This window comes from Panthera tigris, chromosome E2 (assembly GCF_018350195.1).
Source record: "Panthera tigris isolate Pti1 chromosome E2, P.tigris_Pti1_mat1.1, whole genome shotgun sequence".
NCBI lineage: Eukaryota > Metazoa > Chordata > Mammalia > Carnivora > Felidae > Panthera > Panthera tigris.
The window spans coordinates 1,694,895-1,720,864 of record NC_056674.1 but is presented as its reverse complement, the minus strand read 5'-3'; the positions used below and the strand labels follow the sequence as shown (position 1 = coordinate 1,720,864).

The 25,970-nt window shown below is 49.2% G+C and overlaps 1 long non-coding RNA gene and 1 other non-coding gene across 3 annotated transcripts in view; one reads left to right on the top strand and one right to left on the bottom strand.

The window, feature by feature from the left end:
- The window catches only part of LOC122234384, a 170,667-nt gene that overhangs the window by 134,880 nt on the left and 9,817 nt on the right, over positions 1 to 25,970 (top strand). The window lies entirely within an intron of this gene.
- LOC122234433 lies at positions 17,749 to 17,869 on the bottom strand. Its single transcript, XR_006212221.1, has one exon. It is a non-coding gene; the product is annotated as a U5 spliceosomal RNA (small nuclear RNA).

The following is a 25,970-nucleotide window of genomic DNA, read 5'->3' as shown; positions in this document are numbered from 1 at the left end:
CCCAGCGCAAAACCCCCAGTGCATTCCCAATGTTCATGCAACAAAGAGGAAGATCGTGTCTTGTGGGTGGTGGGGGCTACAGAATTTCCTCTGGGTGGGAAGACGTGGGGGAGGCCGCATTTTGGAAGAAGTGGGGAGTTGGGAACACATCTTGATGTTTCGTTTGCTTTACCTTCTCAACTCCTGCCGCGTTATTGTAAAAAAGCAAACGGATGATTTTATTACTGTGTGTGTATCTGTGAAAAATGAAATATTCCCATTGTTTTATACTCTTCATTTAAGTGGGGGATATTTTTCAGGAAACCATAGCAAAGAACATGTAGGGATCACTAGTTACGTGCTGGACATTGTCATCGGCGTCCAGGATCCCAAGCCATTGCATTAAATATGAAAGGGCAGATTTTCAGCCTCGGAAAAATCGAGGAATAATTACAGCCAGTGGTACCCATGGAAACAATCGGAAAAACAATCTTAATGGATTCGGACACCTTTCTCTCTTTCTTTTTTAACCATGATATGGTAAAAGGCATCTCTTGCATACAGAGTATATTGTGCCGTATCTGAGAAACCCACCTTGTTTTCCTGTTAATGAAATAGCAGTGCATATGCATGGACAGACCGGGTCCCCCAACGGGCATTAATCATGAATGTGGGGAGCGTTTCATGTCACAGCTTGGGTCGAGGTCCCCTGTGTACACGCTTGACCTGGGGCAATGTTGTACTCAGGAAGGGATTTCAGCCCACAAATTCTGCTTCATTTGGAACCTCTGTGATCCCGGATCATCTGTGTCTCACTGAAATCCACCAATGAGGGCTGTTTCCATGGCGACCCTGTGCAGTCTCAGGCCGTCTTCTCTCTCCAGGCGACTTGCGTGGCCCCCGGGGCATCTCCCGCGTGGAATCCTGCCATGTCCCCTCCTCTGCACGCACACAGCAGCCTGTCGGCCGTGCCCCTGCCCTGCTCTCCGTCCTCCGACCCTGCCCTCAGCCCGCGTGTCTAGCCAACTAACAAAATGGACAATTTTCTCTTGCTTCTGATGGGGTCCCTCCTCTTAGGAGATAAACACATTTGCAGGACGTCTCTTGAATAGGAATCTCATTTCAGTTACTTCTTACTTAACAAAAGCAGGAGGTTTTTCTGTTGAAATAACTCATTTGCCCCACTCGGACCCACTGCCCTGGACTTTGCACTGTCTTCACCGGGACTGGGCCGTAAGTGAAGCCGCAAAGCCCCTGGGGGTCTGTGAGGTGTGCGTTCAGGAAGCTGTGGTTCTTCCCTCTCTGGCTGTGTGATCTTCCTTCCTGGCTGTCCTGTCTCTTATCCTCCATGCGTGTGCTGACATCCAGACTTTCGATCTCCCCTCACCATAACGTGACGTGCCTGGAGACAGCCAGCTCGGTCCCTTTTGCTGTTTCCCCCTCAGTTTTCATCGCAAAATTACTTTGAGCAAGTACGATCTTCATTTTTGTAAAAGCCAAACAACACTGCTTTGTGCATGTGTGACATAAAAAAAGGGGAAAAAGGAAAATCCTTAATTGTGGCAGAATGGAAGCAGTATTGTAAAGAATATTTTCAGTATTTTCCCTAGAGGCCACTCTTTTGGAATCACCCGGGCAGAAGAGGCAGCTGGCTAACGCCACAGGAGGCCCATGGAGGCGGGACGTCCCTGGCTCGATGGCCCCCTTCCTCTCCTGTCCACGGTTCTCTTTCCCTTTGCCTCTTTTCCTGACTTTCATTGCAGCCATCAGTGTCTGAATGTGTATTCATTTGCTTGTGTGTGTGCACTGGCCTCGTGTCAGGGCCCCAGGGACAGCATCAGGCCCTGGGCACCGAGATCCTTGCCTGTCCAGTTCACGTCTGCCTTTCCCAGACCCAAATGATGCTGATCTTTCCCGATGCTACTTCTAGAATAGATCTCGGATATATGCCAAATACTGTAACAGATGAAGTGATTTTCTGTGGCTTTTCTGGAACCAGAAAGCAGTGGAAAAAACTTCGTTGTCCATCGCAGGGGAACTGCTTACCTCAGTCTTGGTGTCTTCATACCGTGGGAGATTCTGCGACAGTCCAAAGAGAATGAAGATGATCTTGACGTACGGATGGGGAACACGGCCCAAGGTGTTTTGTCACAGGAAGAGGACACGTGCCCAATTGCATAGACTATAATTTTGTATATTATGCAAATATGGGAATATAATCATGCATAACAACATATGAGTGATAATTTTGCATAAATATATGTAAAACTTGGCTTTGAGGTGAGGCATAAGAAATTGGTCTTATGGGACTTGCCACCAGAGAGGCAGAGGTGGGAGAGGGATTTCTTTTTGTTCTGTCCATTTAGCATTTTCGTGCTTGCCTTCAAAATGAATTGTCAATAGCAGGCATAATTGAAGATAAAACTGATGACCTCTGTTTTATAAGCTGGGCCAGAGGTTAACATTTATATGATATGTGCAGTAAGGCTTTCCAAACGATTGCAACAGAGCCAGGAAAGGAAAAAAAAAAAAGATCAATAAATGGGGTGCCTGGGTGGCTCAGTTGGTTGAGCGTCTGACTTCGGCTCACGTCATGCTCTCGTGGTTCGCCAGTTTGAGCCCCATGTGGGGCTCTGTGCTAACAGTGCGGAGCCTGCTTAGGATTCTTTCTATCTCCCTCTCTCTTTCTGCCCCTCCCCTGCTTGCCTTGTCTCTCTCAAAATAAATAAATAAACTTAAAATTTTTTTTAATTTTTAAAAAATAAAATAACAAGGTAAAAATAAGCTTTTATTATTTTTTTTTAACGTGATTTGTTTTTAAGGTTTTAAGTAATCTCTACACCCGATATGGGGCTTGAACTTACAACCCTAAGATCAAGAGTCACATGCTCCAAGGACTGAACCAGTCAGGTGCCCCAAAAGTCACCTTTTATTTATTTATTTTTAAATTACATTTAAAAAATTTTTTTAGTGTTTATTCATTTAAAAAAAATTTTTTTTAAGGTTTTTTATTTATTTTTGAGACAGAGAGAGACAGAGCATGAACGGGGGAGGGGCAGAGAGAGAGGGAGACACAGAATCGGAAGCAGGCTCCAGGCTCTGAGCTGTCAGCACAGAGCCCGACGCGGGGCTCGAGCTCATGGACCGCGAGATCATGACCTGAGCTGAAGTCGGCCGCTTAACCGACTGAGCCACCCAGGCGCCCCAGTGTTTATTCATTTTTAGAGAGAGAGAGAGGGAGACACAGAATCCCAAGCAGGCTCCAGGCTCTGATCTGTCAGCACAGAGCCAGACTCGGGGCTCGAACTCATGAACCATGAGATCATGACCTGAGCCGATGTCGGTTGCTTAACCGACTAAACCACCCAGGCACCCCTTAAATTACATTTTTTTAAGTCGCCTTTTAAAATAACATTGTTCCCTGGGATAAAATAGTCTCAGGGGTTGATATCCCTAATGTACAGAGAATCCTTAAAAACTGTGAAGCACAAGACCAACCACTCAAAGACATGGACAGATCGTTCACTGAAAAATGTATAAAAATGATATAAAAATAAACAAAACTAAAACTGAAAATAAAAGTAATGAATAAAAGAAAAAATACATCAAAATGAATGTAAAATGCTCAAACTCTCAACGAGAAAAACGCAAATTGAAGCAATCCTGAGATACCTGTTCTTACCTATCAGACCAAAAACCCTTTATAACATATAGCTGTATGGACAAAACAAATATATGAACAACCAAGCGTATAAATATATACGTGTGTTGGTGAGGAAACAAGTCTCTCTTTTTTTAAGTTTATTTATTTATTTTTTAGTTGGGGGGAAAGGGCAGAGAGAATCCCAAGCAGGCTGCACGCTCAGCACAGAGCCGGACTCTGGACTCGATCCCACAACCATGAGATCATGACCTGAGCCGACATCAAGAGTTGGACATTCAACCAACTGAGCCATTCAGGCGCCCCGGAAACAGGTTCTCTTATCTGGTGGAAATGCAAAGCGGTACAATCCTTCAGAGCAAAAAGACACATGCGTGTTTTCCTTTCAACTCAGCCACTTCTGGAAACCTACCCTGAAGGGACAGCCCCAACAGCAAGAAAATGACATTGGCACAAAGTAATTCCTCGTAGGATAGTTTGCAATTGTAAACGATCAGAAACTCCTTAAACACCCCACTTTGGGAGGGGGGCAGGGGAAGCAAACCCCCAAACTCAAAGGGGTTCCATTGATAAAGTCAGAATTATCCATTCTGCCCCATGGCAAATTATCTCAGAGCTACTGGCTCTAAGGGTGACCTATAAACACCGTCCTTGGCAGGGGGGAGGGGGACCCGACAGTCATTCAATATCACAATATTCACAGTATCATTTGTGAGATATTGATCTGTCTCCAACTATATGCCAGGCACTGTTTATTGCCCACACCCCATGGGACAAATAGAGCCAATGGACTTTGCATTGTTGGACTGTCTAAATCTTAATTTTTTGAATAGTTAATACACTGAGTTAATACGTAATAGGAAACCCGAATGATGTAAAAGGATAATTATTGCAAAGTTTCCTTCCCGTCCTTCATCCCCCAACTACCGAATCCCCCTCTTTTTAAAAAAAAATTTTTTTAACGTTTTATTTATTTTTGAGACAGAGAGAGACAGAGCATGAACGGGGGAGGGGCAGAGAGAGAGGGAGACACAGAATCGGAAGCAGGCTCCAGGCTCTGAGCCATCAGCCCAGAGCCCAACGCGGGGCTCGAACCCACGGACCGCGAGATCGTGACCTGAGCCGAAGTCGGACGTTTAACCGACTGAGCCACCCAGGTGCCCCCGAATCCCCCTCTTTTGAGGCTGCCAGAGTTACCAGATTTTTGGTGTATCCTTACAGACATTCTATGTGTGCAAAACAAATGTCTTCTATTTTTTCCCTCCTTAACACAAAACATGATGTTATGTTTGTCAAGATTTGTGTTTTACTCCGCCCGCCCACAGTGATGCAGAGAAATTGACTTCCTTTCTTTTCACAGCTGTATAGTATTCCACCTCTTCCTGTGCCACAATTTATTGGATTTGTCACCTATGCCTGGACGTTTAGGGTGTGTCTAATGTTGCTGCAAATTCTGCTGGTGTGAATAAGCTTGTTGGTGAAGGTTTAGGTGTGGGCATAGCTGTGCAGAGAGATGCTCGCCCACGGCATCCTGTCACCTTGTACCCGGAGAGTGTGGGCACAGCACGCCCAGGTCATCTCAGGAATTCCTGGATATGTCTGGATCTCTGCCTTCTGCTTTCTGTCAATCTCTCAACTGCCCCTAAAGCTCCTCGACTCCCTTTTGAGATAATCTATCCGATCTGCTCAGGGCTACAACATTTTAGATCCAGAATGTGGCGAACATCGCCCTGATTCTGGACTGTTTATTTAAATAAATGAAAGCCTATTCAGTATATTGAGAATATATACTATTTGATAAGGCAGATGTTTGCAACCCCATGTACTGTTCCCATCCACCTCTTTCCTGATTTTGAAGGTAGTGGGCATTTTCCATCGCAGTAATTGTTTTACTGTGCCTTCCTGTCTCAGGGGCTGACATTTAAGTGATAAATGTCATGTCTCAAAATCCAGCATGAAAACACATTTCTGCAGCACGGCTAAGAGCTGTTTTCACTTGCAAATTTCCAACCTGAGCTGATCTCTCCCAGTGCTCTCATTACTCATACAATTTGGGAAATGACTCATCAGCAGGGAGTCGTGATTCTCTGCAGGGCGCGATCTCTAACGTTGCCGCAAAACAGAAGCTTTCTACATCTTTCCAACAAGGCAAATATTCACCTTTTTCATTTTCTTTCGGGTATTACAGGATTGTCTTTTCTTACAGCAAGGGACCACTCAGTAATTTTTAAAACTTTCCACAGTATTTTTCATGGTGAGGTACACAATACAGAAAAAAGGTTCATCTAGTGCATTTGTACAGATTAACATATGACTGGAGCCATTTCCCGGGTTAATCAGGCAGAGCTGGCTTCCCAGAAACCCACCCCCCTCCAGAGATAACCACTACCCCTGCCTTTCCTAATAATAATTTCGTTGCTGTCCTTGATGGTTTCACTGCTTGGGTAACCCATTGCTTATTTTCATCTTTAAACTAATAATCTTTTTATTTGTTAGGATTTGGGTGATTTTTGTTTCCTTTTCTTTCTTTTTTTCACCCCCTACTTCTCCACATCTCCTCCCTCCCATTTATGGCCCGTGAAACTGGTTTGTTTTCCAGTCTTTTGTGGGGATTTGAGAGTTTCTCCTTCTCGATTTTAAAAAAAAATTTAACTGCGGAGGCACCTGGGTGGCTCAGCCGGTTAAGCGTCCGACTTTGGCTCAGGTCATGATCTCGTGGTCCATGAGTTCGAGCCTCGAGTCAGGCTCTGTCCTGACAGCTCAGAGCCTGGAGCCTGCCTCAGATTCCGTGTCTCCCTTTCTCCCTGCCCCTCCCCAACTCGTGTTTGCTCTCGCTCTCTCGCTCTCTCTCTCTCTCTCAGAAATAAATGAAAATAAATAAACACTAAAAAAATAAAAGTTGAATTGTGGCAAAACACACATAAGTAGAATTTACCTTCATGAGCACTTCAAGGGTACGTTCTGGGGGCATTAAGTACATCCATATCGCTGTACAACCATCCCCACCTGTATCCATAGTGCTCTTCACCTTCCCCAGCTGAAACTCTGTCCCCATTAAACACCATGTCCCCATCCCCCACCCCCAGTGCACGGCCCCACCATCTTTCTGTCTCTATGAATCCGACAACTCTAGGGACCTCATAGAAGTAGAACCATATAACGTCCTCAGGGTTCAGCCATGTTGGGATGCGTGTCTGTGTTAAGGCTGATAATACCCGCCGCGCGGACACTCAGTTTGTGTATCTGGTCGTCCGTTGACGGACACCGGGCTGCTTCCTCCTTTTGGCTACTGGGAACAAGGGGCCACTCGCAGCTGGTTCCTGGGACACATGAGTGCAGAGCCCACAGGAAGCCGTCAATCGATATTTGTATGATGACAGAAAGAATGAAGGAGTAGATCAGTGAAGGGCAGGGGACAATTGTCAAGCCTCGACACTCGTACAGCTGCCGGCGGCTGTGACCCTCGAGCCTGCGAGGCCAGACTAGCTCCGGCTCTGCCCTTCTATGAAGCTCTTGTCCAAAGACAGGATTCAACACGCAGGAAACACAAGCCCAAACCAGCGATTGAAGTCCAAGTGAGTGCCTCTCCTCTGCCCGCGCCACCCCCCCTCACCGTCAGGCCACTTTGGGGTCCCTTTTTCCAGCGCCCACATCCCTCCAGAGCTCTCAGAGCTGTTGGTGATGGGAGCAGACTCAGGTGGTTGCCATGGAAACTAGCATCCTAGGGAGCTGAAGTGTAAAAGCCAGGTCTTAAATAGTAGATGTGATGATGCTGTTACTTGCTGTAGAAAGTACAAAGAAGTGTGGTTGGAAATTCTCTCTTTCTCTCTCTCTACACAAAGAGCTCTGGAATGGCAGACAGACAAAAAACTGTCGGTGGGGATGAGTGGGAAGGAAGGCAGTAGAAGGAAAAGTGAGCAGGTGTGGGAGGTAGATTCGTTCCCACCCCTTCTCTCCCGTTAGCGTGCAAATGCACCATTTTCCCTGAACACTAAAAATGACACAAGCAAGAACATCCAGAAAATTTTAGCCACTGACATAAAATCCAGTTACAGCCCAGTTTCCAGCTTACACCAACATTACTTCGAAATGAATTAAAGGCAGACACTATGGTTATTAAAATAACAAATCAACCAAGACAAAACAAAAACAAAAAGTTTTAATTCTTGGGGCACCTGGGTGGCTCAGTCGGTTGAGTGTCTGACTTCAGCTCAGGGAGTGATCTCACCTCACAGTCTGTGGGTTCAAGCCCCATGTTAGGCTCTGTGCTGACAGCTCAGAGCCTGGAGCCTGCTTGGGATTCTGTGCCTCCCTCTCTCTCTGCCCCTCCCCCGCTTGCACTCTGTCTCTCTCTCTCTCAAACAAAAATAAACATTAAAAAAAAAAAAAAAAACAGGGGTGCCTGGGTGGTTCAGTCGGTTAAGCGGCTGACTTTGGCTGTCATGATCTCGCATTTGGAGAGTTCCAACCCCGTGTCAGTCTCTGTGCTGACAGATCAGAGCCTGGAGCCTGCTTCAGATTCTGTGTCTCCCTCCCTCTCTTTCTCCTGCTTGTGCTCTGTCTCTCTCTCTCTCTCTCTCTCTCTCTCCCTCTCAAGAAAAAATAAATAAAATTAAAATTAAAATTAAAAAAAAGTTTTAATTCTTGGAAAAAATAAACCAGGGAGAAACCTGATCAACATACTCAAAATATCCATTGTAAAACATATAAGAAACAATTAATTGCCTTAATATATAAGGAACTCTAAAAAATCAACTATGTCCATATATCTGTGAAGAGAAGAAAGGGGTGCCTGGGTGGCTCAGTTGGTTAAGCGTCCGACTTCGGCTCAGGTCATGATCTCGCGGTCTGTGGGTTCAAGCCCCGTGTCGGGCTCTGTGCTGACAGCTCAGAGCCTGGAGCCTGTTTCAGATTCTATGTCTCCCTCTCCCTCTTCCTCTGACCCTCCCCTGTTCATGCTCTCTCTCTCTCTCTCTCTCTCTGTCTCAAAAATAAATGTTAAAAAAAAATTTTTTTTTTTAAAAGGGAAGAAAAAAACTATGTCCATATATCTGTCAACAAGTTAATCCTAGGAGAAATGCAAACACAGTGGAAACTTTCTCCCGTGAGCAACGGACATAATAAAAATGTGTGTGTTCTGTCCCCACCCCCCTGCCAAATTCATATGTTGAAACTCCAGAAACCCCAATGTGATGGTTTTCAGAGGCGGGATCTTTGGGAGGAAATTAGGTTTAGATGACATCATTAGGATTGGGTCGCCATGATGGGCTTTCCTCCTCTCTCTCTCCACCTTGTGAGGACATACCAGAAGGAAGATAGTCTGCCAACACCTCGATCTTGGATGTCCAGCCTCAAAACCACAAGAAATACTTGTTTGAACTGCCCAGCACGTGGTATCTGGTTACAGCAGCCCAAAATGGAGGGTTAGGGGAAACAAAACGGGGTGCTCATGCATTTCCATGGAGGTCCACTGGGGTAGCCCCCACTGAGCGGTGATTTAGTAGATGGACCAACTGCGCCCAACGAGAAAATGATTTTGTGCAATGTGACTCAGCATTTTTTCCACAGGAAAGAACCATCTGCGTGCACAAAGATGTTCGTTGTGTCTCCAGTAACATAGAAAGGAATTGGAAAGAACTCTGTGGCTGGCAGAACGACCACCCACACCGATGTCCACATCCTAATCTCTGAAACCTGGAAATACGGTGCCCCCCGGGGGAGAAGGGGTTCTGCAGGGTAGTTCAATTATTTGGAGGTGGGGACAGGATCCTGGATCATAAGGTCCCCAGGGAGGCAAGAGGAGATGGGACACGGGATTGGAGGTTGGATGGACAGGGGGTCACAGCCCAGGGATGCGGTGCCTGCAGAAGCTGGAAAAGGCAGGGACGGATCTCCCCTAGATCCTCCGGGAGGAACGCAGCCGTGGAACATGCTGATTTTAGCCAAGAGACCCGTTCAGACCGGTGCCTTCTGGGGCTGTAAGATAATAAAGGTGTGTTTTAGAGCCACCGAGTTTGTGGACTCGGTGACAGCAGCCTCGGGACACTCGTACAAGCCCAAGTACCTGTGAATGGAGAAAAGGGTCACTACCTTCAGGGATGTTTTCCATGTATGTTTACTGACATGGAAGCAGGCCTGTATATGCAACATAAGTATGGAAACTGTTGTGGAAATAAATAGGTAGTACACGCAGTTTGTTTTCAAGCCTCCTTGAGTGGTGGGGGTAGGGTGGGCTCAGCAGGTGCCATGGGAATGGCAACCAGGGGCAGGGAGGGGCTGAGGAAGGGGCACAGAGAGCCCTGGTGGCGACCGGAAGATTCCGGGGGCTCCAAGGTCAGACAGGACACGGAGGGTTCATGTTGGGACTGCATGAGCAGACGCACGTGCATTCGTGCACGGCCTCCGGCCTCCTTTACTGCCGCGTCTCGGGTTGGGGGAGTGACCTTTTCTGGCTCGTTGTGTTGTTGCGAGAAATCCGATGCTGTGTGCAGAGTTTGTGGCCCTTTTATGGGATTTCCGTCGTGACAGGTAGAAGCACACAGCATGTGAGTCACCTGTGTGGGAGGAGGGCTGGGTAAAAAGTGCAGATTCCTGGGGCTTAGCTCAATCCTGTGAAGAAAGTCTCTTAGTTAGAAACCTGCACATCCTCTCCCAACACAACAGGAATCTGTTGTTAAGTGATGAATCAATAAATTCTCCTCCTGAAAACCAAGATCACACTATATGTTAACTAACTAGAATTTAAATGAAAACTTGAAACATGAAAAAAAAATAACAGGAATCTGTTAGTCTGCTCCTTCCTTCCTTCCTTCCTTCCTTCCTTCCTTCCTTCCTTCCATCCTTCCTTTACACCCATCCCTCTATTATCTAGACATCCATCCATCCATCCACCCACCCATCATCCATGCCTCTTCCTATCATGTATCTTTCCATCCATCCATCCATCATCTATCCAGCTTCCTTCCTTCCTTCCCTTCTTTTGCTTTCTTTCTTTTGCTTCCTTGCTTGCTTCCTTCCTTTCTTTTGCTTTCTTTTTTTTTTTGCTTCCTTCCTTCCTTCCTTTCTTTCCACCCATCCCATTATCTAGCTAGCCATCCATTCATCCATCCATCCATCCCTCTTTCTATCCATTGTTCATCTTTCTTTCTTTTTTTTCTTCCCTTCCTTTCCCTTTTCTTTTGTTTCTATGTATCTATCTAGGTATCTATGTATCTGTCTGAATATATACAGGGATTCTTTCATTCTCTATTATTAGCTGAATTACCTTTCTTCTCTCCTGTTAACTGCCATTCTCCATCTACTCCAACACATCCCCTGAAAGCAGAGATCTTTCCATTGTCTACATTCCTTTAATTTATGGAAAATTGTTACTCTGGTTGAATTATATCTCCCCCCAAATGCACATACTGAAGCCCTAACCCCCAGCACCTCAGAATGTGATTATCTTCACAGACAGGGTCTTTAAAGAGGTGATGAGGGTAAACTGAGGTCATCGGGGTGACCTTAATCCTATGTGAACGGTGTCCTCATTAGAAGAGGAGATCAGGACACAGACACGCACACAGGGAGGTCTACCTAAGGACGTGGGGACAAGCGGAGGAGAGAGGCCTCAGGAGGAACCAGCCTGCCCACACCAGATCTCAGACCTCCAACCTCCAGGACAGGGAGAGAGTAAGTGTCTGCTGTTCAAGCCGCCCAGGCAGGGGTGTTCTGTCATAGCAGCCCCAGCAAACTCACACAGTCACCTGTTTGGTTTTTGTTTTTGTTTTTGTTTTTTTACGTTACATTTAAAAAGCAAGAAACAGTCTGGAAACATGTGCCTATGATCGTTACAAAATGACTAATTAGTTAACGTATTAGAAACTCTTTTTAAAAAAGAAAACAGACACCTGAAGTGATTAAATGTGACCCTGGAGAGCAGCAGGGAAACCCTGAAACACAAGCTAGGGAGTGCATTCATCATTCTTGGTTTTTAGTGAAAATCTACCCAAAACTCCTGGGACATCCAGCTGTCCCTCGGGGGTGTGGGCAGAGACTCAGAAGAATGAAAGTGTGGGGCAACCTGGGTGGCTCAGTCAGTTGAGGGTCCGACTTCAGCTCAGGTCATGATCGAACACTCCGTGAGTTCGAGCCCCGCGTCGGGCTCTGTGCTGACAGCTCGGAGCCTGGAGCCTGCTTCGGATTCTGTGTCTCCCTCTCTCTCTGCCCCTCCCCCACTCTTTCTCTCTCTCAAAAAAAAAAACAAAAACATTAAAGAAGAAAAAGGAGGAGGAAAGTGTCTGGCACTGGGGGGTGGGTGGGAATCGCACCATCGCACCTGCCCCATTCCCCCCTGCAGCACCTGAGCCTCCCGCGCTGCCCACAGGAGAGGGAGGGAGATTTTAAGTCATCAGTCCCCTGCCACTGGACTTCCCAGTTCCCGGTGGCCTCCGCTGGACTCCGAACGAAATCCAAAATGTTCACGACAACCCCCAGGAGAAGGGATTTAACAAACATCTAGAAAATTCACACAGGGCAGCCCAATGCTTAACCCAAATGCGAACACACAACCTCGAATCTGCAGCGACACCCGCCCAGTGCACCCACACGTGAGAGCAGGACTCAGGTGAAGTGACCCGTGTGTGAGGACACCGCTCACCGCACCACGGGCCCGACTGTTCTTACTGTGGAACAGAAACACAGCGGAAGCTCATCAGGGACCCGGTCTGTGAAATCGTGGGGGATCTGCACACCAGCGTCCTGTGACCACATCCGTAAGAATGCGCGGTGTCTGGGTGCGTTAGTGTGGGGTCATCAGCAGGCCGCGGTGTCTGGTAGGAAAAGCAGAGCAAGAGACGATGGCGGGTGAAAGAGCAGACCCAGGCCGGCCGACTCCATCTTGTTCTGTATCCCCCATCTTGAGTGACTTTGTCCCCGACATGGCCGCAGAAAGCGGTTCCCGCTCAAACCTCAGACCACGCCTCCTCCCCTTGAGTAACTTCCCAGACCACGCCTCCTCCCCTTGAGTAACTTCCCAGACCACGCCTCCTCCCCTTGAGTAACTTCCCAGACCACGCCTCCTCCCCTTGAGTAACTTCCCAGACCACGCCTCCTCCCCTTGAGTAACTTCCCAGACCACGCCTCCTCCCCTTGAGTAACTTCCCGCTCACCCGTTCAACATGAGTTGGGGCCTAGGCCTAGATCTGTGGTCAGGGAGCCATCCTGAGGATGCACGGCAGGTGGACGAAAGCCTTGAGTTTCCTTGTTTCACCTGGGGGTGGGCTGGGATGAGTCACTGGGGAAAGGAGAGCTCAGATGAAGGTGGAAAGATGGCAAGAGAACCCTACAACCCAGCACTTACTCTCTCTGCACCCCTGAGAAAGAGGCTGGGTGACCTGAGGGCCAGACTCTTCTGATTTGGGGGAGCAGGCCCAAGACCACTGACACTGAGAGCAGGAGCTCAAGGACAGGAGGGGGATGGGCCTTCCTCTTTGTAATCACTCTACTTTAAACCTTTCAAACCTGCCTGAGGGGACTCTGATCCTTCCCCAGACAATTGGCTGAGGCCATGACCCTTCCCCAGCCAATCGGCTAGCAAGCCAATCAGCTGAGGCCACGACCCTTCCTCAGCCAACGGCTAAGGCCCTGATCCCTATATAACCTTTGTGCTCTTGAAACCCTGTGTAGGTGCAGGTAGGGGATTGAGCTTGAGCTAGCTCCAATAAAGGCCCTTTGCTTTTGCATCGGACTCGGCTCCCTCGTAGTCTTTGGGGATGACGAATTCTGGGCATAACACGGGCTACTCCTGTCTGTAAAAGGGACAGGGGTGGAGGAAAGGATGTGTATTGGGGCCGACCCACCTATCCAGTAGCTAGGCAAGGACCCAGAGGACTCGGGAATAGGGTTTGCCTCTAGAGCCAGAGTAGGGAAAACGTTTCTCTACCCAGCCCTGCCAACCGGGGGATTGGAAGGAGCCTCAGACAGTTCGTGAGGAATGGGCGTGGCTGTGTCCCAGCAGAGGTTCATTTATAAACACAGGCCAGCCGGAAGTGGCCAGTAGGGAGGACCGTTTTCTGATCCCTGCTCCACGGGGTGGATCTGGGGGATGAGGCTCAAGCCTGAGAAAGACTCATCGTCTCCGTTCCCTTTCGCAGATTTCACTGAGTCCTCCAACAACACCTATGTGAGAGCGACTGTTTTTATCCCCAATCCACACATTTAGACGCCACTCTTCACAAAATCGCACGGGAAGCCAACCAGGACACGGAAGAGCCAAAATGCACACCCCCACGTCTAGTGGCTGCCGCGTGTTATCACACCACCTTCAGAGAGGGACTGTTCCTTCTCTTTTACCCAGGAGGGGACCAAAGCACAGAGAGGTTGAGTAAGCATCTCCAGGAGGCACAGCGAGTAGGGCGTCACACCCGGCTCTCCCTTCAAAACATGGACATCAGCCACCGTGTTTTTCCTCTATTTCTGTCCATAGCACCTGGTTATGTCCTCAGGTATCCCCCCCCCCCCCATCTTGACTGACTTGTCCCTGTTCAGTCATTTTACACCCACCGTCCGCCTGGGGCCAGACACAGCAGCATCCCCTGCAAACACAAGGACCTCACACGATGATCCTGCTCCGTGTCCCTCTCTATCCCTCCTGCCACCACAGCCTGTGGGCTCCATCTCCAGAACACCCCAGATACATCAGTCCCCCGGCCAGGCCTCCGTGGGCATACCAACATCTGCTCCTGTACCAGCCTCTTAACTATCTTCTTTCTTTTAAAAAACAGGGGCGCCTGGGTGGCTCAGTCGGTTGAGCGTCCGACTTCGGCTCAGGTCAGGATCTCGCGGTTCGTGGGTTCGAGCCCCGCGTCAGGCTCTGGGCTGATGGCTCGGAGCCTGGAGCCTGTTTCCGATTCTGTGTCTCCCTCTCTCTCTGCCCCTCCCCCGTTCATGCTCTGTCTCTCTCTGTCCCAAAAATAAATAAAACGTTAAAAAAAATAATAAAAAAATAAAAATAAAAATCTCACAACGTCATTTAACCGAAGACACCCAAGTACGGTAAAACCTTGGTTTGCGAGACACCCAAGTACGGTAAAACCTTGGTTTGCGAGACACCCGAGTACGGTAAAACCTTGGTTTGCGAGACACCCGAGTACGGTAAAACCTTGGTTTGCGAGACACCCAAGTACGGTAAAACCTTGGTTTGCGAGCATAATGCGTTCCGGAAACACGCTTGCCATCCAAAGCACTCGCATATCAAGGCGAATTTCAAGAGCCATTGGTTGTGTTGTGATCATGTGCCGTTGGGCGTCTCGCGCGACTGGTATCGCAAGACGTCACTCGTTGATCAGGTTAAAACGGATTAGAAATGTTGGCTCGTCTCGCGGAACCCTCCCTCTCCGAAGAGGTAACTCGCAATCCAAGGTTTTGCTGTATCACCTTTTCGAGACCTAATCCACGTCGCCGTGATGAACAGCAGAAATTACATTGTCTGCTTCCTTCTGTGTTTCCAAGCCTAGTGTGTGTTTCATGGCTGCAGCTCAGAGTTAATTTCACCAGATATGCTTGGCGTCCGTGAAGCTTTCGTGGGATGTATGGATTCACACCTCGGAGCATCCCTGTAACCAGCCGAGTGTCCCCTGCACTGGTGACCTCCTCTCTGCTCCTTGGGTGTTCGGACTCCTGCAGATTCCACACCCTGCTGGGACGATGCGCCGGGTTCCCTGTGTGCCCGGCGTGCCCGCTGAGCAGCGTGTCCTCTGGGTTCATCCCTGCCGCCTCGGAGGGAAGGATCCGCTTTGCAGTGGCTGAATCATATTCCCTAATTCTTACACCCCACAGTTTTTTTTATCTAGTTATCCGTCTGTGTGTACCCTTGGGTTGTTCGAGTCTTTCGCCTGTTTCCTGACTGTGCCATTTGTCTTTACCGCGGGTGTTTAAGTCCCTATCCCACTGCTGATTCTACAAGGGGAGGTAGCGGAAGCACAGAGAGGTTAGGTGACTTGCCCAAGAATGCACAGCTGGTAACTGGAAGAGCCAGAAACCAGGAACCCAGGCCATCTCGTTGGCGGAAAGGAAGCAGAGAGGCCCTCGCCCCTTTGGACTGATCTTTAAGCACCTACAGTCATTCTGGGTTCTGAGAAACAGCTCCAGACAGCGTTCCAGAATCTGATCATTTAAGGATCTCCAAGTGGCCTGGCTTGTACCCATCTCTGGGCCTCTGCACCCGCTGTTGCCCCAAACAGGACAGTCCTTCCCCAAGACGAGGCCCCAGCCCTAAAATCCTCGCCTCAGAGGGCCATGTCCACAGTCGCTCTCTGAAATCATGCATGTGGTTTGCTAACTTGTCGGCTGCCTCTTCCTGCCAGGGGGATTAAGCTCTGGGGACCAGCTGGCTTTTCTGTGCTGGGGTGGGCCTCCACCACACCCCCCACACCCAAGCCAGCCCCGGCTCCCACACCCGCCTGAGCCCTCTCTCTGGCCCCTGAACACTTCTCACGTCTGCAAACGTACCACTGTCCCTCTGTCACTGTACCGCCAGCACAAGGGATAAGCAACACACACTCACTGAAGGAAATAATGAAAACAGCAAAAGCAGGAATCTGGAAAGGACTGCTTTTTAAAAAAAAATTGGCAGCCAGCAGATTAGAATCATGGAAATTGTCTTCTCCTGAGAAAACAGATGTTCTTTCTTCTTGCTCACGTTCTTATTCTTCTCTGGTTCCAGGAAAAAATTCCCTGTACGATATCAGGTAAGTGAGAGGCTTCCTGCACCCCGACAAGGAGATGGGGTACAGGGACCAACCCCCAGGATGGTCCCCTAAGACCCTGGCCAACGGGTGCTCATGCCCTTATAGTTCCTCCCACATTGAAGGGGGGGGGGGTGCTGTGTGACCAACAAAATGGCAGAAAGGACTGCGTGTGACCCATCCTCTCTTTTGGGCCACCTGCTCAGAAGGAACCCAGCTGCCAAGCTAGGGAGACTTCGCCCTACAGCCAGCAGTGACTCACCAGCCATGTGCATGTGCCATCTTAGACGTGGATCCTCCATCACCAGGCGAGCTTTCAGATGACCACAGTCCCAGCCTACATCTTAACTGGAACCTTATGAGAGACCCTGAGCCGGAACCACCCAGCTGAGCCACTTCCGCATCGCTGATGCACAGAAACTGAGATCACGTTTGTTGTTGTTCAAGCTGCTAAATTTTGAGGAGCTTGTTATTCGTGGCGGGCACCAACATGCTGGGCTACCTCCGTAACCTCCAGTATTGCTCTTCTAAGCCGCCAGCGAGTCTGCATCACTGGAATAAAAAGCAAAGTCCTTCCGTGGCCAGCAGGACCTCCCATGACCCCAATCCCTGCTACCTCTCCCCTTGCATAGTCTACCCTCCTCCCCACACCTGTGTGAACATCCAGGCATGCTCCCCTGAGAGGACTGGACTTTGCTGTGCTCTCAGCCTGCAGCACCATCCCTGAGATGGCCTCATTTCTAGCCCCCGACTCCCTTAAGGACTCTCTGCTCAAACTCCCCTTCCCCAGACAGACTTATCTCCCCCAACCCCTCTGTTCCCCACCTCACTATTCCGCCTTCTTCCTCATCAGTACCCCATGTGGCACACGCATTTGTTTACAAGCCACAGAAAGGCATGAAGATTGCCTATGGGCTTCACTGCTAACACACAACAGCCTGAACAGTGCCTGGCACACTGAAAAATTATTGGCTGAATGTTGTGGATGAAGAAAGGCCACACATTTCTAACTGCTCAAGGAGTGGCATCTGTTTACATGGCCTTAAGATACCTTGCGGCTTCCTTTTTGCTCTTTGAGAGCCCCTGAGGCCGCCATGCAGTGAGGAAGCCGATCTAGCCCGTGGAGGAGGAGAACTAAGACCCCAGCAGAGAGCCAGCACTGTGGCCAAACACGAAGGGAAGCTGTCTGGGACCTCCTACCCCAGGGGATTCCCCAGCCAAACGAGGCCACACAGGTGCAAAACCCAACCACAGAACTCATGGAATTGTGAGAAACAATGAGCTGTTGTTTCTTTCTGCCCTTTCTTTCTTTTGTTCATTCTTTCTTTTGTTCATTCTTTCTCTCTCTCTCTCTCTCTCTCTCTCTCTCTCTCTCTTCTCTTTCCCTTGCAAACACAAGATCTCAAGAATTTGGGTAAACACTCAGAATTGTTCCTCTCCATGGAAATCTTTATTTTAGAAAAAGGCAAAAAAATGTATACAATCTGAAGAGAAACCAGAGGATTATAAACTGTTGTTTCTGTACAAGATTGGGGGCAGCTCGTTACACAGTGATAGGTAACTGACACACTCAGTAAAGCACCAGCTCCCTAGCAGACCCTCTTCCCTCTACCCTTGGCCCCTGTAGTCCCTCTGCACACAGCAGCTGGAACCATATCCTGGAAAACACAGCTGCTAATGTCACCCCTCACCTCACTTAAAGCAATTCCCTGTCGCTTTTAGGATAAAGAGAAACAGCCAGCGATGATGAGGCTTTGCGGGCTCCAGCCTCTCCCATCGCATCCGGCCTCATCACCTTCCACCCCACACTCCAGGCCCTCTGGAGTGTAATTAGCTTCCTAATTTTTTTTCACATGCCACTCGTGTGCCTAGAATGCCCTTCCTCGTGCCCATCCCTGGTAACACCACCCATGCAATCTTGAGATACCAGCTTCAGCATCATTTGCACAGGAATGCCCTCCTTGATTTCTCCAAGACCATCCTGCTCTAAGCTCTCAGAGCCCTTCCCTCTGTTAACGCTTGCCACAGGCTATAATTTTTTCTGATGCACATATTAGTCAGGGGTCACCAGAGAAACAGTGATCACAGGATTATGGAGTCTGGCAGGTCCAGACTCTGCAGGATGGGGCCAGCAGGCTGAAGACTGAAGGTACAGCTAGTGTTGTGGTTCGGGTTTGAGAATCATCTGCTGGCAGAACACCCTCTTGCTTGGGGGAGGGAGGTTAGTCTTTGTTCTGTTCAGGCCTTTAACTGATTGGGTGAGGCCCAACCACATTAGGGAGGATGATGTGTTTGACTCAAAGTCCACCAATTTAAGTATCAATCTCATACCAAAAACAACAACAACAAAACCAAACAACAACAACAACAATAACAACGAAAAAACACCCTCAGAGAAACATCCCGAACAACGTTGGAGCAGATGTCCGGGCACTATGGCCCAGCCAAGCTGACACATCAAGTTAACCATCACAACCTCTATCTCCCTTGCCAAGAGGTAAGTGCCATGAGGGCTGGACCGTATCTGTATTTTCTCTCTCTGCACCCCAGCACTGGAGGCCAGGATGGTGACTGACACATAGCAGGTACTCGGTCAATGCTTGTCATGTAAAACTGATGATGCCCCTGCCACTTCCTCCTCTCAGGGTCTCAGCAACCTCTTCCCACACCCAGGATTCCTGTAGCATCTCCTTTGGGGTCTCATAGCCGCCATATTCCTCTTTTCTAGTCTAACCTCCAAGGCGGTTTTCCAAAACATAAACGTCAGCAGCAGCAACAGTTGATCTGATCATGAACATCTTTTACTTAAACACTCATGCCAGATCCCACGCTGTCGACAGAATGAAGCTTAGCTCGGCCCAGAAATCGCTCTCATTCTGTGGATTCTACAATGGTCCCCAAAATTCTCACTCACTGTGTACACACCCTGTGTAATCCTCCTCAGTGGGGCCATGAGATCTCGCTCCTGTGATTCCATTATGTTCTACAGGAGTAGGGAGATCACCCTGGGTGGGCCTGACCTAATCAGGTGGGCCTTTAAAGGACAAGCAGAGGATGCCAGAAAGATATGTGACATGTTGTGAATTGCCCACGGGAGGCATGGGGCAAGGAATGGGGGCAGCCTCTGGGAGCTGAAAGCGGACCCCCGCTGACAGCCCATGAGAAAATGGGGTGGTTTCAGCCATACCATCAAAAGGAAATGGATCCTGCCAACAGTCTTGCTCTGTGTGTGTGTGTGTGTGTGTGTGTGTGTGCGCGCGCACGTGCACACACACACACGCGAGTGCTTGGAAGAGTTCCCTGAGCCTCAGATAAGACCACAGACCTGGATAACACCTCGATTTCAGCCTGAGGAGACCCTAAGCAGAAGGTCCAGCCTGAATTTCTCACAAGAAAAACTGTGAGATAATAGGTTTAAGCTGCAGAGAAGTGGGGATTTGTTACACAGGAGCAGAAAACAAATACACCTTCCACTGGTGGTTCCAGAAATGTGTCAAATGCTGGCACAGGCTGGGCCCAAGGACCACCGCGCCAGGATGGAAACGGAAGGTCCAGTGGTCTGGGACACAGCCCTCTCGCCCCCAGACCCTCGCAATGGAGGCTCCAGCTAGAACACCCATTCGGGGGCCTTCTAGCAATGTTGGTGTCCCAAGGACTTGCCAGGGCCGAGCTGTGCGTCTTCTGGCTGGTGTCAGAACCTCTCTGATCCCAAGCTATTCGACCGTAAAGTAGGGATGAGCACCCTATGAGGGTTTCAGAATTGAATGATTGGATTCCCACCTAAAGCACTCGGCACAGGACCTGGAAGCCGTGTGCACGAGCACTAGACAGGCTATCTGGACTCATCGTAGCCAGTCCGTGACCCTGTGCGTAAGGGCACACGCACACAGTGGGGCTCCCACACAGACAGAAGCCCTTCCTGTCCTCATACCTGTACCAGTGGAATTTGTTCAGTAAGCACCTAATTGACACCAACTGGCTTCACAGCACCACGAAGGGTCCCCAGGACAGAAAGCTGCTTCCTTAGAAAACAACGTTGCGAAACAACCAGTTCTCAGAACTGCAGAGGGAGAAGCTGGTTAGAGAGGGAACGTGGTGACAGCAGTTTGCCAAACAGATGGTCGGTATTACTCTTTCCTTCGTGTTTTGGAAAGGGGTGTCTCCCCTGTGCTGTCTGTACGGAGCGCGGTCCAAGACGGCCATTCCTGCCCTTAGTTACATGGACGTGTCTGCTGCTTGGAATCCAGCCTGGCCCTTAGCTCAATGGAAATTCCATGGGATTCTGGAAAGCGGAGGGTCCGTCTTGGCTACTCGGCCTCGTGTGAAAATTCTGACAGCCTCTCACCGGAAAGCATTTCTCACATCTGTCCCCATTCACCAGGGCCAGGACTGAGGTGAAGCGGGGGTGGGGAGCCTCTCAGCTCCAGTACATAATCGAAGCGTGGGATTTCAGGGGGCGCCAACATCGCATTAAGCAAGAGAAACAATATTTTAATGCAACGTTTCTTTAAAATTCAAAGTTAATGCAGAACAGTCGACCATGAACAAAAAAAAAAATATCAACATTTTAACTAAAGACAGGATCTGAGGGACGCCTGGGTGGCTTGGTCGGTTAAGCGTCCGACTTCAGCTCAGGTCACCATCTCGCGGTCCGTGAGTTCGAGCCCCGCGTCGGGCTCTGTGCCGACAGCTCAGAGCCTGGAGCCTGTTTCAGATTCTGTGTCTCCCTCTCTCTGTGACCCTCCCCCGTTCATGCTCTGTCTCTCTCTGTCTCAAAAATAAATAAACGTTAAAAAAAAAATTAAAAAAAAAAAAAAAGACAGGATCTGATGGGATCGGGAGGGGGGTCGGGGTAGGGTGAGGGAGCTGAGCCACACAAAGTGCACAGTCAGGTCCCGTCTTGAGTAAGAATTTAGGTGTTGGGTCCATCGTGGGTTATTTCTGCATTTTTATCTTAAAACATATTGCATTTTGGGGGCTCCTGGGTGTCTCAGTCTGTGAGGCATCTGACTGTTGATTTTGGCTCAGATCATGACCTCAAAGTTTGTGGGATCAAACCCCACATCGGGCTCTGTGCTGACAGCTCAGAGCCTGCTTGGGATTCTCTCTCTCCCACTTTCTCTGTCCTTCCCCATGTCGCGCTCTCTCTCTCTCTCTCTCTCTCTCCCTCTCTCAAATAAATAAGCATTTTTAAAAGATGAAACAATGTTTTGGTTTTAGTCATTTTATTGCCACACTTTTTTCACTTTTTAATGTAAATTTGTATTGACTCCAGAATAACATGATGTGACTGCAGTTGCCTTAAGACTGAACATTTCTGAAAGCTAAAAACACTGAGAATAAAAACAGGCAAACATAAAAAAAATACAAAAATAAATAAACGGCTCTCAAATCTTTCCCCCTTCCCCAGTGCCACCACTCTTCGTCCTCACTGCCATCACAGCAAGCTTGAACAAGCGTACCAACCTCCAAACCATCCTGTCCGGTTCTGGGGCTTGTCCACCTCTGAAATGTCACCATCACTTCCCAAGGCGCTCAAGCTAAAATTTGGGATTAAGTCTTCCTTCATGCCTTTCCCCCATCCACATTCCCTCCATCCATGAGTCCTGCTGATCCCACCTGTGTCCCCCACTGTCTAGAAATCTCTAAATGCTGCCCCCTGTCCCCACAACATCACCTTTGGCTTGGGTTTTGACAACTGACTTCGAACTATTTTCTCGCCTGTCTTACTCTCCCCGCCCAGAGTCTCCCAGGATGTGGGATGGATTGCCCCTCTGTGATGTCATGTGATGTGATGATTCAGCTTCGGTCACGATTGAATTTCACAGTCAGTGCTGTGGACACAGCCTTGTGGTGGGACCGTCTTATGTACCATGCCCGGTCTCTGCCCACCGCCCCCCCCCCCCAGATGCCAGTCATGTATGCCCCTCTCTATGTTGTGACCATCGAGGTCGTCCCCAGGCAATGCCGGCTGTCCCGTGGTGGACAAAGTCACCCCTGGTTGAGAACCACTGATTTAGCCACACTTACTCACATTGTTTTGTCGCCATTGCGTTTCCTTTAAAAAACAAAACAGGGGCGCCTGGGTGGCTCAGTCGGTTAAGCGGCCGACTTCAGCTCAGGTCACGATCTCGCGGTCCATGAGTTCGAGCCCCGCGTCGGGTTCTGGGCTGATGGCTCAGAGCCTGGAGCCTGCTTCCGATTCTGTGTCTCCCTCTCTCTCTGCCCCTCCCCCGTTCATGCTCTGTCTCTCTCTGTCTCAAAAATAAATAAACGTTAAAAAAAAATTTTTTTAAAAAAACTTTAAAAAAACAAAACAAAAAAACCTTCCTTTTTGTAAACATTTTTTAATGTTTTATTTATTTTTGAGAGTAAGAGTGCGAGCGGGGGAGGGACAGAGGATCCCAAGCAGGCTCTGCGCTGAGAGCAACAAGCCCGATGCAAGGCTTGAACTCATGAACTGTGAGATCATGACCTGAGCCGAAATCAAAAGTCAGACACTCAACCCACTGAGCCCCCCAGGCGCCCCTAAAGAACCTTCCTTTTTAAAGGACAGTTTCAGGCCACAGTAAGATTGAGAGGAAGATACAGAGATTTCCGTGTGCCCCCTGCCCCCACTCACGCACAGACTCCCCATCATCACATCCCCCATCCGAGGGCACGCCTGTTACCGTGGATGAGGCTGCATAGACACGTCATCACCACCTGGAGTCCACACTTCACATCGGGGCCACTCGTGCTGCCTCGTGCCTTCTCTGGGTTTGGACAGATGTATAGTGACCTGCGTCCCACCTTGGAGATCACATCAAGCATTTTCACTGCCCTAAAAGTCCTCTGTGCTCCGTCTCCACTGCCCCCCCACCCCGGCCCCTGTAACACCCCACACACATGGGACACAGACACGACACAGACCCTCGTGTGCTCACACACACCCACTCAGGCTCTCGCACACTTTGAGACCCACAGCCATGGGCTCTTTGCTGAGCACCTCCTGGTCCTCATTTAGCTCTGGAGGTGGGGACCATGCTTTCCTGTCTGAGGTGAAGACACGGGGGCCCCGAACGTCAGCGAGCGTGGCTGAATTCCTCACGCGTGTTTCCGATGTGGCACACGGACATTTAGGCACGGATGGGACGTTAGCATGAACGGTGACTGGGGCACAGCGGCTGGAAGAACATGCAGAGAGAGAAAAATCCGTTCTTCCACCATGAGCCATTCTTGGTGCCGAACTCCTGTAGACTTTCGATCTTGTTTCTTTTGGACTTTTTTTTAAGTTTGGTTTGAGAGAAGGAAAGAGCACGAGTAGGGGAGGTGCAAAGAGAGAGAAAGAGAAGCCCAAGCGGGCTCCGCACTGTCAGCAAAGAGCCCAACGTGGGGCTTGAACCGACGGACCATGAGAGGAGCCGAAGTCAAGAGTCAGAGACCACTACTGAGCCGCCCAGGTGCCCGCGGATTTTGTTTCTTTTGTTGTGTTCTGCTCAGACACCTTCAGTCCTGCAGAAAGGACACCTAGAGGCTTCAGTCGAGTCCTAGGATTTGCTATTCAGAACCTGAACCATGTCCTGTTTTAGGAAAACCCAGGTGTGTGCTGTAAAGCCATCGTGGCAGATGGGACAGTTGGGTACAGGGCACGTTGGAGGGCGATCGATGGCTCTCAAACTCTTGCTCCCCACGGGAGTGCCTCTCAGAGTCATGCGACAGGGTGTGTGGCCACCGCGTCCATCTGTGACCCATTCGGTGTAGCTCAAGGTTACAAACAGCAGCCCCTCGGCAGTTCGGCCGCAGCTGCCGGTGGTCAAGGCGGTCAGGCCGCCCTCGGCCTCCTCCGCTGGGCCCCACGTGCTGCTCAGAGTCAAGGGCCAGAGCAGCTGTTGGGGGGATTAGCTGTCAGGAAAGCCGATCCCATGACAAACGTTTCAGGTATGTCCGCCCCTGGGAGGCGCGAGCTCCAAGGTCTGTACTATAGAATTCGCTGGCGTCAGAAGACTGAGAACATGTTTGTTTTCTGAGTCCTCAGAGGCCCGTGATGGGGACATCCCTGAACATACCCAGAGGATCGGAACACGCAGGCTGCACACACCATAAAGAAGGGGCCGTTTGGGGGTCTCCGCATGGAGCCCCCTTTCGGTGGTTTGCTCAGAATATGTTGCTGTTGTTTTCTGAGATGTTATGTTTCTTGCTCCTGATTCCGAAGAGGGGCGCTTTGCGGTGAAAGGATTATAGGAGGGAGTGCCCTGTGCTCCTCACCGAGGGAAACATGGGGCCAGAGGCTTTATCAATATTTCATTTTCTCCCTGGAAAACGGATAAGCCCCAAAGCCCTGGGTGTGGTGGGAATGAGGCAAAATTAAGAGTAAAGATTATTGGGGCGCCTGGGTGGCTCAGTCGGTTGACTGTCTGACTCTTTTTATTTTAAGCTTATTTACTTATTTTGAGGGACAGAGAGAGAGGAGAGGAGGGGCATGGAAGAGACGAGAGAGAGAATCCCAAGCAGGCTCAGCACTGTCAGCGTAGAGCCCCACACAGGGCCCCAACTCACAAGATCATGAGACCATGAGATCCTGATCTGAGCTGAAAGCTGAAATCAAGAGTCAGACGCTCGATGGACCGAGCCCCCTGCCCCCTCCCCAGGCACCCCAAGTGCCCAACTCTTGGTTTCGGCTAAGGTCATGATCGCGTGTTTCATGGGATCAAGCCAAGCCTCAAGTCGGGCTCTGCATTGACAGCATGGAGCCTGCTTGGGACTCTCTTCCTCTCTCTGCCCCTCCCCTGCTTGTGCGTGCATGCTCCCTCTCAAAATAAATAAATAAACATTAAAAAATAATTTTAAAAAGATTAAAGATTATTAGTCTGTAAAATTAAAGAGCACCTCTTTTCCGACTCTTTTCAGGAGGGCAGTGGGGTTGGAAACAGGACAGTGAAATGGTCAAATACGTGGTTCAGAAAGACCAGTTTGGCTCTGAGTTTGGGATGTGGCGGGGGGGGGGGTGGTGGGCAGCGTGTTGAAAAGCTTGAGAATAAACAAAAGTGGACAAAAGAACACAGTGTTTCCTCTCATGCTCATGGTTTCATAGATGATCAGCTCACACCGCCAGCCTCCCATCACACTACCCGCAATACTTTTAAAGCAACTCCCAGACACGATATCATTTCATCCACAAATAGTTTGGTGTCTGGGTCCTCAGGAGAAGCCCTCCTGCATACAACTGACTTTTGAACCCACGCAGGGTGATTTTCACTAAATACAGGGAATGCGTTTTACAGACGCGTGTTAAGGTTTGCATTTTCGTCGGGATAACTCCTGCTGGTCTCCATGGTTCACATTTCATTTGAGGTGTCTGGGGTTTTGTTTTTGTTTGGCTTTTTTTTTTTTTTTAGAGTTTCTTATATGTTAAATAATCAGTTATTTTCATATCAATTATTTTTAAAAATTTCTTTAACATTTATTTATTTTTGAGAGAGAGAGCATGAGCGGGGGAGGGCCAGAGAGAGGGAGACACAGAATCTGAAGCAGGCTCCAGGCTCTGAGCTGTCAGCACAGAGCCCCACGTGGGGTCAGACTCATGAACCAGGAGATCATGACCTGAGCCGAAGCCGGACGCTTAA